The following is a 14116-nucleotide window of genomic DNA, read 5'->3' as shown; positions in this document are numbered from 1 at the left end:
ATATGAATTCGTGGAATTCTCCGGCCGAGTTCCATATTGTAGAGTGGGCTAAAATTCGTATGGTGCGAGCACTTTTACGTGTCACGACGGGTGATACGAACTTTTGTACCAAAACTGTCGGGAAACCACTGACAGCAGCGTGCACCGGAAGTACGCCCGTGGCCAGCGCAGACAGAGTCAAAACTGCCTTTTGGTTTGTTACAACTGCTGTGGACGGACACGCGGTCGCTATCGACGCCATCTTTTAAGGCGATGGCGAGAATCCTAAAGTACAAGTGCATCCAACGCTCACGGAGTCAAAGCAGTGCTGCATGCCGCAATTGACCGCTGCGGACAAAACTGCGGTAGACACTATCATAGATAGCAACGACGCAGTTCTGAAGCCACGTGCGTGACCAGTGGACGTGGATTGAAAAGGGAACTACCACTGTTTGCCACGATTGCTGCGCACGAAACCGTGGTTCGCTATCGGCGTGACCATTAAAAACGACTATGCATCCCTGAAGGTACGCGGATAACGCAGTGGTAGATGAAAGGCAATAAAGTCATATAAAGTGGCACGAAGCGTTTGTGCCGTTCGTTCATGACCATGGTGGATATGGCAGGGGCGTAGGTACAAATTATTTTTTTTTGGGGGGGGGGGGGCAGGGGTGCACCTCTATGATCTGAAGTGGGGGCAGGGCAGGCAGATGTGGTCGAGTATCGTTTTGTGCTGTGTGTGCCATGACAAAAAGTTACGGGCGGGGGGGGGGGGGGGTCACGAGCCCGGACTGACGCAATAAACTGACACGCATTGTTTTATCTCAGCTTCACCGGCAGATGTGGCCAAGGCACCTGCTGACCCGGCACCTCAGAGGGAAGTGGACGCTGCCCCCACCCCCCATATCGAGGCCCCATTCAGCAGTGCCAGTAACTCTGTCGACGAGAATTCTGCTGCGGTGAACAAAAGTAGCACCATTGTTCTTGTCCCGGGTGACACCGGTGTTCCGCAGGTAACTATCAAGCAGGAATCCCGCCGTCAATAAACGCCTCTACAATATATATATATATATATATATATATATATATATATATATATATATATATATATATATATATATATATATATATATATATATATATATATATATATATGTATATATGGGATTCATGCAATACAAAAACACTGACGAGGGCTATGTGCAAGTAAAACAGTTTCAGCTGAAAATGTCAGACGATAACATTTAACTAACCTATGTGGCTACAGAAAACCTCGCGAAGCTGATATGTGTGTGTACGCTTTGTGCTATCATTGAAAGCGCAAGTTGCCACGTATTTTAAGAAAACTTCGGGTCTCCCAAGAACGAATCAGATTTCTCGTGTCACGGAGGGCCTGTTTGTTCACAGATGCAGGAAACATGCAAAGTCGTAGTGTTCCTTTCTTGTCGACGCGTTAACAGTGAGGCTAGCACGGCCGAACAAGGCAGCGACAACGAAGTGCTGCCACTTTGTCTTCTACTAACCCTCCTCGAGAGGCGCTCCTGAATTCCGCTTGGTGGCGCGACAGTCTGTGGGCATTGCGAATAACATGAATATGTGCTCGCCTTCAGCGGTAGACAGACTTTTAGATGCGAAGCAGCATCTTTTGCGCTGGGCTTTGTCCATTGGCGACCGTCCGCTTTCTAAACCTACCACAGGCTTCCCAAGCAACGCTTAGCGGCGCTGCTGCTCTTGACAGGCAGCGCCATCTCTGGCAGAAAAAGAGAAACTGGGGTGTTAGCAGCGCGCGTTTTCCGTTCTCTCCACCGCGTTGCCGCTCGCTTTGCACGTGCAGAGCTCTCACGGTGCACTTGCGCCGCCTCACAATGTACCGCTTGCAGTGCGGCTTCGAAAGGATTTTCAAGCTTGACTGGCACTTCCGAAAAGCGAACTTGATAAAATGAGAAAGGCTCGTCAATCACGTTAACGGTGAAGAGCAGACGATCGATAAAAACGACACCCAACTCAAAGCGAAATGCATTTCCCAAGTCGCAATAGGAGATTTTCCTAATTCAGCGCCACCTGTCGGCAGCAACGAGAAGCATTTCTCAGCCGCCATTAGTAGGTCGCGCGCCGTCAGAGCAGTCAGAGTACACGCGCGCGCGCTTCAGATTGAACGCTCGCGTGCGATCCTGTTTGCGCAAATAGTTGCCGTTTCCGATAGAACGGGATCAGCGCAATGCCAGCCCATTGCTGTGTATCGCAGTGCACGCAAAGAGGATTTCGAGACGAGGATGGGTCGAAGGTAAGCAGAAGCGCGCTTGCCCGCGGCTTTGTTTACAATCGGTGCGGTGCTGATGCCTACCCTTTCTTGCAGGTCTCGTTTTTTTTCTTTTCCGAAGGATACGGACTGGAGGAAAAGGTGGATTATAGCTATTAAGCGTGACGAAGGCCCTTTCTTCACCGTGACGAAGTTCACAAAAGTTTATTCAAGGCGTTTTACTGAAGGAAACTACTTGCCAAACGTCGCCGGAAACCGTCGTTTCTTGAAGCAAGACGCCGTGCCCAGCATCTTCGCGTTTAGTGCTCCGAGGCCTCCACCAAGAAAAAAGCCAAGAAATCGAGAACCACTTAACCTCGTCAGCGCTACAGTGCCTTCCGAAGGCGGGCGATCAACTACCGCGGATGTGAGCGACGTAGACATCTGCTCTCCTACATCGGTGACGAGCAGCATCGATGGCGTGGTGTGTGGTTGTGCGTGCTCGCTAAAGATTTCCGACCTCACCGAACAACTCGACGTAATGACGGCGCGTGTCCGTGCGTTAGAGTCGGAAGTAAAGAAAAAAGCCGAAGAAGTGGAGCTCACTAAAAGTTCGTTGTACAAAGCAGAGCGAGCGCTCGACATTGCAGCACAAGAGCGTAGCCAGCTGGAGAAGCGCGTGAGCCGAAAGTTTTCCGTTGAGTGCTTTCGGGATAGCCCTGTGTAATAATAATAATAATATCTGGGGTTTAACGTCCCAAAACCACCATATGATTATGAGAGACGCCGTAGTGGAGGGCTCCGGAAATTTCGACCACCTGGGGTTCTTTAACGTGCACCTAAATCTAAGTACACGGGCCTCAGACATTTTCGCCTCCATCGAAAATGCAGCCGCCACGGCCGGGATTTGATCCCGCGACCTTCGGGTCAGCAGCCGAGCGCCATAACCACTAGACCACCGTGGCGGGGCTGCCCTGTGTACGAAGACGTTTCGATCGAGGCGGTTTGGACGTAGCTTTCCACAGCAAACTTGTGACTTCGTTCATCGTTGTGCTTCGCTAACCTTTTTTGAGGCCCTGTAGGCTTGCACTTTTTCTTCCGTAAGAGTCTCCGGAATAACTGCGAGACTTTTGCACTGTAAACGAAAATTAGCCGAGATGGGAGCTTTTCCAGCACATGAGCCCCTAAAACCCCCATGCCCCAATCATTTACTCCGTGGTAGCGGGGTGAAGTCGGCACATGTCGTCGTAAAACGCCCCTTGCTTAATGAGGGAGTTTATGAACGACATGACCTTGTTAAACTCCCCACGGAGTTTTAGGTCACGTGGTTAGAAACTCCCTATGGGAGGTTTAAAAAGTATTTTTGGTCGTGACGTGCGTGTCACGTGGTTAGAAACTCCCTATGGGAGTTTTAGAAACCATTTTTGGTCGTGATGTGCGTGCGTGTGTGAATGTGCGTGTGTGTACGGGCATTTGTTTGCAGCGAGGATTTGCAACGGCCGGTTGGTTTGTGTAGAGGTGTAGGACTATTTTCTCCACTGAACCGTTCTGGCCAGAGACAAGTTCAACTCGCGCCAGCGTCCGACCGCGAACACATCGAGCTGGCTGTCCCGTGTTTATTCTCCCGTCAAGCGGCAGTGCCCATGCACACGAGTGCAAGCCTCCGACACGCCACGGATACCTCGCTTCAACGTGCCGAGTTACGAAGAACTGCGAAGAATAATTTCATCGGTAACAAAAGTAAGCTGTTGCGATCGTCAGCGGGTTGTTTCTGGAGTTTCGCCGGCTAAAACTTCGAAGCAGTAAGAAGTAGGCTTCGCTACGTCGTCGGCATCAAGCCGGCCGGCGGCCGGTGTGAGAGCTGCGCCGGCGACGCGCTCGCTCCGACCACCGGCAACGCTTGCTTCTCGGAGTGTCACCGAAACGATGCTTCACCGGCTGCAACTTCTAAGCGGTAAGAAGGCTTCGCTACGTCGTCGGTACCAAGCCGGCGACGTAGCGAACTCGCACCGCCACACCGGTCGCCGTGGTGAGTTCTACGAGCTCGCACCGGCCACCGGTGAAGCAAAGAATATGTTTCACAGAAAATAAAAGCAGCTGGAATGAATAAGCTTAAATTGTCTCTTTTGCGCCATGCAACCACCGCTGTCAAAACGTCTAGCGAGAAGGCGAGCGCCGATACGAGACAGATTGAACCAACGTGCGACCGCCGATGTACTGCGAGCAACAGGAACCGCGACTACGAGCCGTCTCGTTCGTTGCAAGTGCATCGCTCCGTAGCTTAACGCGGACAGCGGACTCGCATAGCGGCAGTGTGTGTGTAAAAAAAAAAAACGGCGACGAAAACTGCACAGCAGCAAGTATTTTGTGATCGCGAGCTGTCGTTCATCGTATAGCCGTGCCGTACTCCTGGGAGAGGCCTAGCGACGCCGTCGGCCACAACGCGGTATACCGACGGGGCGACGCATTTCTTCGCCGGTGTTGCTCGTGAATGTGTGCCGCTGAAGCGTTCGTGCACGGCCGCTCGTGGTTCGTGTACGATTATGTGCATTTTACAGACTCACGCACAGTACTGCTAAGGCGGATACATCCCATGCGACAGAGTGCCAGCTGATAATCAAAATTCGCTAATTAAGAAGGCGTTGCATGTTAGGCGGGTTTATAGTAAAAGATAGGTGTGCCTCAGTGGTATCTATAAGCTCATCACAAATTTACACGTACGCCATGAATGTTTGTTGCTTAATTTCGGAGAAAGAAGTGTCCCATCTGAGCCACATTGGAGGTCAAGATGTGGTGCCTATATATACTCGGTGACCAAAGTTTGGTTGTGAAGCGCTGGTGGTGAGTTGTTGTCAGTGTGAGTGTTGTATTACTTTGCGAACGTTGTGTGCATGTTTGTGTACGTGTGATCCAGTTTGCGTGTTTCGATGCTAATTTAATTAAAGAGCGAAAAGCATTTTTTTCTTTTTTTGATGGTTATAAAAATTTACTCCCATATTTACCTGGAAAAGCTCCCCTATGGATGTAAACGAAAACTCCCCTCTGTCCATCCAAAAACCCCGTCCTGTTGGGGAGTAAATTTTTTACTCCGTCCGGACGGTGTTTTTAAAACCCCCATCAGGGCGTGCGCTATAGGACAAGCCATTTACTCCCATCTCGGCTTATTTTTGCTAACAGTGTGGACCACGACATCACCACCAAAACAGTAAGCGAGACGCTGTAGTGTGGGCTCTCCGACACTGCCCATGCAACTGCCTGAAATGACGCCCTACTAATGGCGGACGGCAAAAAAAATCAGTGTGGCCAGACTGAATTAGGAAAATCTCCTATTACACCGTGTAGGACGTATACCTCGAGGTAAGTCTCATTCTGTCATGTTAAAGATGAATAATGGTCCACATGCACTCCGAAATGAAGCCGTACACGCTATCGATGTTCTGCGGCGTGGACTACGAATCATATGTTTGTTGTTTTGATATGGCATGCTTATATACAGTAGCAGCCGCGTACTTTCGTGAACAAACGTTTGCGGCGTGCGAAAAAAAGATTATACGGCCATGGCACTGCATCCTGAGAAGGTTAGAGTCAAGCCCTCCGTACCGCTGGAGAATCACCCGCCTATTAAGACGCGAGGCAGCTAGCTGAGCTTTAACCACTGTGAAGCAAGATGAACTGCTCGCCTCGTTTTTTCGGCTCTCGCGTCATGCTTGCAGTCTCTTTTTATGATACCGACTTGACAGGCGTATAAAACCTGCTGCGTGAACGCGGCTAGAAAATCGCACAAAGTCAGAAGGTGGTTACTTCAAGGTTGCAATTGCAAAGCATGTATTAAGTGCCAGTTATATTTAGCGCCTTAAATATATATCACCCTAATAAAGTGACAAAAACAAAGCAAACCTGCAGAACGATGTCAAAGCTTGCTGAAAATGCACAGACGTCCGTTCCGGCGTGATAAAGCAGCCTTCCCGCACTCTAAGCCAAAAATGGAAAAAACGGGAGTAACTGCCGGTTTTAGTCCTAAAGACCAACTGTTACTCCCCAAAAAGACCAACTGGAACAAGATGGCTGACATGGCTCAAGTTGGGGGAGTAAGCGTTTAGGGTTAGGTTGGAAGGGAGCAACAGAAGGACGAACGGCAACAGTTTCTCTCGGCGCGTAACCGCTGCTCTCCTGCAGGACGCACCCTGTATCGGTCGATGCATGGGCCACATTTTCTTGCGGGCTGGCATAAGGAAACTAGTTTTTGTAAACTGAACAGAGAGATACGCACGCTAATAGGGACATTTGGCTTGTACGTAAACTTTTTAATGTTACCGTGTTACCGGAACACATGTTTTAGAAAGGTTTTACCTCCCCGTACGTAAACGAATACCTTTACGTTTGAATAAACCATGAAATGATGATAACGGCATTTAAATTATATTTAACTTATATAAGATTGTATAACCGCTGCAGAAATATCTCGAGGGGTTTTTAGCGTAGAATACCGGGTTATCCGACGATGGTGTCGCCATCTTGTGACGCTTCGTGCAACCATAGTCGTGGACACGTTTGTTTTCGCCTAGTGTTTTAGAGGAAAAAAAATGATTGAAAAGGTAACTCATTCGTAATAATGCCGCGGCAAGGCATTTACACCAGAAGTGGAACGCACGATGTTTCTGAAATAACAATTTTTTGCTTGCCTGCTTCATGTTGTTCCCGCTAGATGGCGTCACCTATACAGCCTGTCGGGGTATTTATGTCAAGGCTTCTCACGTTTTACCGCTTCGGTATTCTAATTCTAGGTCACTCTAGTGACTCTAGCCGCTGAAACAAAGTGATCGCAATTACCGCTCGCACTTCGGCTTATTTTTACTCGGCGGCTGGAGCCTCGGCAAAGCGGGTATCGCGAGTAGCCGCGAACGAATGTGGATTTTCGAGATAGGGCCGTAAACGTAAAGCCAATCCGGAGAGTAGTTCACGTTCCGTAAAGGTCCGCGTATGCGCAGATTCGTTCCGGCAACTCGTAACACGGTAACGTAAAGCTAAAAGCCCACAATGCAAGCCAAAATCGCCCAATAAAAGGCATGGATGCACTAGAACGCCAGCACCTGAAGCTGTTGTCGTCGCAAGTCAAATGGCGTGTTTGCGTATAACATTTGGCATAAATATATAGCCTGAGAGTGTGACAATAAAATGCGAAGCTTCGCGAGACTCCGTGTATACTTCGCTACAAACAAGCGGTTGAGAGAAGTACACAGTTGATAGACTTTACATTTGCGGTTTTATGCTGACAACGAGACTGACAGCGAGCTAACGCCTCCCCTACCCCCTCATCTCTACCTTGTCACTGGCTGATTTTGGCGGGAGGACAGTTATCGCAATAGGGTCCGGTCAGGGGCGTAGGCAGAAATTTTTTTCGGGGGGGGCACCTCCTTGATCTGTAGTGCGGACGAGCAGGCAGATGTGGTCGAGTGTCATTTTCTGCTCTGTATGCTATGGCAAAAAAAAAATTTCGGGGAGGGCACGGGCCCAGGTGTGCCCTAACGTGGCTACGCCCCTGGGTCCGGTAGTTTGAATTTGTGTTTAATCTCAGAGCAAACGGACGTTATCAGCTCGGGCGGTGTTGTCTTTTCAAAGGGGAGGCGACTCTTCCGCAAAAAATAATATTATTAATATTGATATTAATAATAACAATGATAATAAATAAGAAGAAAACGCACCTCCGGGCAAAAAAAGAAAAAAAGAAAAAACTGGCCTTTTAGCTAGCGCAAAGGGAGCACGGCAAAGCCTGTGTTTTCGCGAGAGACTCATTGCCTTGACGTTTTCAGATGTATACAATGTTACCTTCTATTCTCTTTCGAACATCACCACTGGTTCTGCACGCCTATACTCATTTCACTATAGCATGTCAGAACGCGCAGCGACCCGTCGGTACCTACATAACCCCGTTTCCTTTCAGACGGCGCCGTAGCGTTTGGTGGCGCAGTGGTTAGCGTGCGCGCATGGTGATTAAGTGGTCGCGAGTTCGAATCCTGTGTGTTTGTTGCAAATTTTCTGAAATTTCTTTCTGAACGAGATGTCTGTGTATCATTTGTACATACAAACAAATATGTGTATAAACCTCAATGTGCTCTAGAAGTCAATCAAAAACGAATTTTTTTTCGGCCCAAGAAGAAACTAAGGAGTAACGGGAAGGAGCATCCGTTGCTCCCTTGAGGAGCATCAGAAAGGAGTAACAGTTGGTCCTCAAGGAGAGCAACGGTTCGTCCCCTTGCCGTTGCTCCTTTTAGGAGAGTAATGGGAGTGGCAAAGCACTTGCTCCCTCAAAGGAGGAACCCCTATACCCCCGTTGCTCTCTTTTGGCTTAGAGTGCGACGCGTGAAATGCAGGCGCCGAACTTCTGACGATGTGCCGAGTTCAGTTGAATTCAACCAACCGCGCAATGCTAACGGTATAACGCGAATGTGAACGTTCAACAACGACTGGTAGGTCTCACGAACACGGTGAATCAAAACACAAAGTTGCTTCACCTACAACCGTAACTGGACTTTTAACAATACGAGAAGACCGCGAGTAATCATTAATGTAGTCCCTGCGTGCATGCGCCGCGTTACTTACCGGTTCAGGTAATCGGAACGAACGAAAGCGATGAACTCAGACAGCCAAAAATAGAAGGCGAGACAGCGCTGTCAGCTATCCACGCTTGCCGCCTTTATTTCTCGTACGACACGCCCGGGAAACGATACAGTTTAACACTTGAATCGCGTGCCTTGGTGTTGTCTGCACTGTTGTGGCTGGCCGCTGAACCACAATACTTCGGACCACGCTTGCGCTTCCGCGGGGTCGCTTCTGCCATCGCTGAAATACGCAGCTTCGCACAGCAAGCCTCTCGGTTGCGCACGTGCGCTACCGCTACCGTGAAAGGGGCTGAGTCGGCCGCGCCGAAGGCGAAGGTTCAGAGCTTTCCGACAGAGCCGTAGCGCGGCTGGCGCGGCGCTGTCGTCGCGCCGCAAACTTGAGCTTGGGTAACATATTGAGCGCGCGCTCGCGCCAGGGAGAAATCTTCTTCGTCTTGTTCTTTGACCGCCTTGATAGTGATACATGCATTACGCGCTCTCGCGCCAAGGAGAAGTCTTCTTCCTCTTATTCTTCGACCGCCTTGATGATGATACGTGCAGAGCACTTTAGTGGCCCCGGCTGCCGTATGCTGTCCTAGCTTAGCGTAACGCAGACAAAACCACGTGTGATGGCACGCGCTAGCGCGTTCGGGCCTGTGTAAGTGTCTGGGTAAGACGCTGTGGCCTCTCCCCCTTAGACTCTGTCAGCAATCGTGATGACGTCAGAGAAGGAGATTCTGCAGACGCGCGATGAACCCGCGCGGCGTGCTCCAACAAGAGTTCGGGAAGAGTAACAGCAACAGCAACTACAGTGAATTCTGGTGTGCTCCACATGCACGGACGCGTTAACATCGGACAAGGTGCCCGTGATGAGCGGAACTTTAAGTCGACTCATACGCTCCTTCACATTCCCACATCGCTTCCTTTAGTGGGAGATGGTGAACTTTTTTTCTTTCGCGAGTCTTGTGCTGAGGCTGAACCGACGCTGTCTAGAAGACAACCTATTTGAGAAGCCTACACAGCAACCTTCTAAGCAAAGCAGATCTTATGTGCAAAGTAAATATATGCTTTTTCTCAATTTACTGGTGTTCATCAGTGATTCGAGTGCACTCTAAGCCAAAAGAGAGCAACGGGGGTATAGGGGTTCCTCCTTTGAGGGAGCAAGTGCTTTGCCACTCCCATTACTCTCCTAAAAGGAGCAACGGCAAGGGGACGAACCGTTGCTCTCCTTGAGGACCAACTGTTACTCCTTTCTGATGCTCCTCAAGGGAGCAACGGATGCTCCTTCCCGTTACTCCTTAGTTTCTTCTTGGGCCGAAAAAAAATTCGTTTGAGCACATTGAGGTTTATACACATATTTGTTTGGATGTACAAATGATACACAGACATCTCGTTCAGAAAGAACTTTCAGAAAATTTGCAACAAACACACAGGATTCGAACTCGCGACCACTTAATCACCATGCGCTCACGCTAACCACTGCGCCACCAAGGGCTACGTCGCTGTCTGAAAGGAAACAGGCTTATGTAGGTACCGACGGGTCGTTGCGCGTTCTGACATGTTAGTGAAATGAGTATAGGCGTGCAGAACCAGTGGTGATGTTCGAAAGAGAATAGAAGGTAATAATGTATACATCTGAAAAACGTCAAGGCAATGGGTCTCTCGCGAAAACACAGGCTTTGCCGTGCTCCCTTTGCGCTAGCTAAAAGGCCAGTTTTATTCTTTTTTTTTCTTTTTTGCCCGGAGGTGTGTTTTCTTCTTCTTTATTATCATTGTTATTATTAATATCAATATTAATAATATTTATTTTTTGCGGAAGAGTCGCCTCCCCTTTGAAAAGACAACACCGCCCGAGCTGATAACGTCCGTTTGCTCTGAGATTAAACACAAATTCAAACTACCGGACCCGATTGCGATAACTGGCCTCCCGCCAAAATCAGCCAGTGACAAGGTAGAGATGAGGGGGTAGGGGAGGCAGCGGCGTTAGCTCGCTGTCAGTCTCGTTGTCAGCATAAAACCGCAAATGTAAAGTCTATCAACTGTGTACTTCTCTCAACCGCTTGTTTGTCGCGAAATATACAAGGAGTCTCGCGAAGCTTCACATTTTATTGCCACACTCTCAGGCTATATATATATGCCAAATGTTATACGCAAACACGCCATTTGACTTGCGACGACAACAGCTTCAGGTGCTGGCGTTTTAGTGCAACCATGCCTTTTATTGGGCGATTTTAGCTTGTATTGTGGGCTTTTAGCTTTACGTTACCGTGTTACGAGTTGCCGGAACGAATCTGTGCATACGCGGGCCTTTACGGAACGTGAACTACTCTCGGGATTGGCTTTACGTTTACGGCCCTATCTCGAAAATCCACATTCGTTCGCGGCTACTCGCGATACCCGCTTTGCCGAGGCTCCAGCCGCCGAGTAAAAATAAGCCGAAGTGCGAGCGGCAATTGCGATCACTTTGTTTCAGGGGCTAGAGTCACTAGAGTGACCTAGAATTAGATACCGAAGCGGTAAAAACGTGAGAAGCCTTGACATAAATACCCCGACAGGCTGGATAGGTGACGCCATCTAGCGGGAACAAGATGAAGCAGACAAGCAAAAAATTGTTATTTCAGAAACATCGTGCGTTCCACTTCTGGTGTAAATGCCTTGCCGCGGCATTATTACGAATGAGTTACCTTTTCAATAATTTTTTTCCCTCTAAAACACTAGGCGAAAACACACCTGTCCACGACTATGGTTGCACGAAGCGTCACAAGATGGCGACACCATCGTCGGATAACCCGGTATTCTACGCTAAAAACCCCTCGAGATATTTCTGCAGCGGTTATACAATCTTATATAAATTAAATATAATTTAAATGCCGTTATCATCAACATTTCATGGTTTATTCAAACGTAAAGGTATCCGTTTACGTACGGGGAGGTAAAACCTTTCTAAAACATGTGTTCCGGTAACACGGTAACATTAAAAAGTTTACGTACAAGCCAAATGTCCCTATTAGCGTGCGTATCTCTCTGTTCAGTTTACAAAAACTAGTTTCCTTATGCCAGCCCGCAAGAAAATGTGGCCCATGCATCGACCGATACTGGGTGCGTCCTGCAGGAGAGCAGCGGTTGCGCGCCGAGAGAAACTGTTGCCGTTCGTCCTTCTGTTGCTCCCTTCCAACCTAACCCTAAACGCTTACTCCCCCAACTTGAGCCATGTCAGCCATCTTGTTCCAGTTGGTCTTTTTGGGGAGTAACAGTTGGTCTTTAGGACTAAAACCGGCAGTTACTCTCGTTTTTTCCATTTTTGGCTTAGAGTGTGATATGCTTAAACTGAGGTATTTCTAGCATAGCTCATTTTGTTGTCACCAAGTATATCGATTTCGGTGTCCAATGCTTGTTACTGTTGCTGTGAAATAGTGTATTTTTATTACAATTGATATTTGTAATTATGCCATTATTACTAATTATGTACTTTGTACGAACCCCCCCCCCCCCTACAAGGCCTTAATGGCGCTGAGGGTGCTGTAATAAATAAAGGAACTGAAAGTTTCAATGCGCTGCAACTTTAATTACAACATTACGCTACACTAATAAATGTCTTTGCGTAGTATGAGCATCCTTGAAATAAAAAAAAGTATTACAGTATCTGTATCGCTGTAACTGTATTCCGGAATACTTTTCTGGGTATCTCTGCCCAGCCCTGCGTGGAAGCAAGGCTGCATGCCGTGGTTCAGTCATGTGCAAGCGTGAGCCAGCCGTGTACGCGTGAGGAGCGGTTACAAACTGCGCCGCGTCGCGCGGAACCGCCACCGATTCCGCTTCGACTGGAGCTGCAGTCGCGTCGGGATTAAGGGACCTTAGTCGGGATCCCGCGCTAGGGTGGCCCGCGCTGCCCGCGCTGCGCAGTTAGCTGCAGTTAGCTCGAGTAAAGTGGTATAGACGTAGGCGTGCGCACAGGGGGGTCGGCCGCCCCCTCTAATAACCTAAGAGGGGGGGGGCGGAAAAATCTGCCCCATACATTGACCCCCCCTAGTCACCTAAGAGTGAGGGGGCCGCAAAATCTGCCTCCTACATTGACTTACAAGGGGGGGTGGCGCTGCGTTGAACCTTAGCCCCCCCCCCCTGATGGGGAGCCCTGCGCACGCCTATGGGTATAGATGTTCTCTGGTAGTACTCCGTCAGGGGCGTAGCCAGGGGGGGGGGGGGGGTTTCAACACCCCCCCCCCCCCCCGAAAATTTTCAGTTTTCCTTGCGTATATATACACGCGCGCATACAAACGCACGCACGAACACGCACAAAGTATGGTTGAACCCCCCCTTCGCGAAAAAAATTTCTGGCTACACCCCTGTACTCCGTGTAGTCTCCGTTGGAACTGCTTGTGGCGGTTAACCTCCCACATTCTTTCTTTTGTTGCAGTGTGTTCGGAACATTGCCAGTGCTCCGTAGCTGATGTGTTTACATGACTGCTAATTCGATGAAGTGTTGTGCGCGCATCTTAGCTGACCAAGTAATGCCGACGTGTTATGTGCCCGGTTGTACGAGCGGGTACCGGAACGGCACAAGCCGGTCGGTCCGCCACTTCTTTTCCGCTCCTAGCTCTCTGCACGTATATTAAAGTTTTATTGAGTAACTCGCATGCATTTCTATGCAAAGTTTCTACGGCTACACAAAGACACGAGTGTGCAAGTTAAAGTTGCCAGAAAGCGTGCAAAGCTCTTGTAAGTACCGGCCGAAGCAATTATATCTGGGGTTTTACGTGCCAACACCACAATATGATTATGAGGCACGCCGCATTGGAGGGCTCCGGAAGTTTCGACCATCTGGTGTTCTTTAACGTGCATTGACATCGCCAGTACACGGGCCTCTAGCCAGTGGCGCACCGACGGGGGGGGGGGGGGGTTCGGGGGTTGTAACCCCCCCTGAGGCCGACCAACCCCCCCCCCCCGTAACTGCCCCGCTGTCCTTCTCACCGGGAGTCCAAAGTTCAAATCCAGAGGTGTCCTGAGGTCGACTTTTCCTGACTGGCTCTAGAAATGTGTTGTATTCACTTATCTACTCCTAACTTGAAAAAAAAAAAAACGCAAACCGCATGCTCTATGGCTCTGCGTTCCTAAATTTCCAGGGAAGCAGCTTTCCAATAATAATATCTGGGGTTTAACGTCCCAAAACCACGATATGATTATGAGGGACGCCGTAGTGGAGGGCTCCTGAAATTTTGAACCCCTGGGGTTCTTTAACGTGCACCTAAATCTAAGTACACGGGCCTCAGTCATATTTTCGCCTCCATCGAAAATTCAGCCG

Source organism: Rhipicephalus sanguineus, chromosome 10 (assembly GCF_013339695.2).
Source record: "Rhipicephalus sanguineus isolate Rsan-2018 chromosome 10, BIME_Rsan_1.4, whole genome shotgun sequence".
NCBI lineage: Eukaryota > Metazoa > Arthropoda > Arachnida > Ixodida > Ixodidae > Rhipicephalus > Rhipicephalus sanguineus.
Note: the sequence above shows the minus strand (reverse complement) of the source record.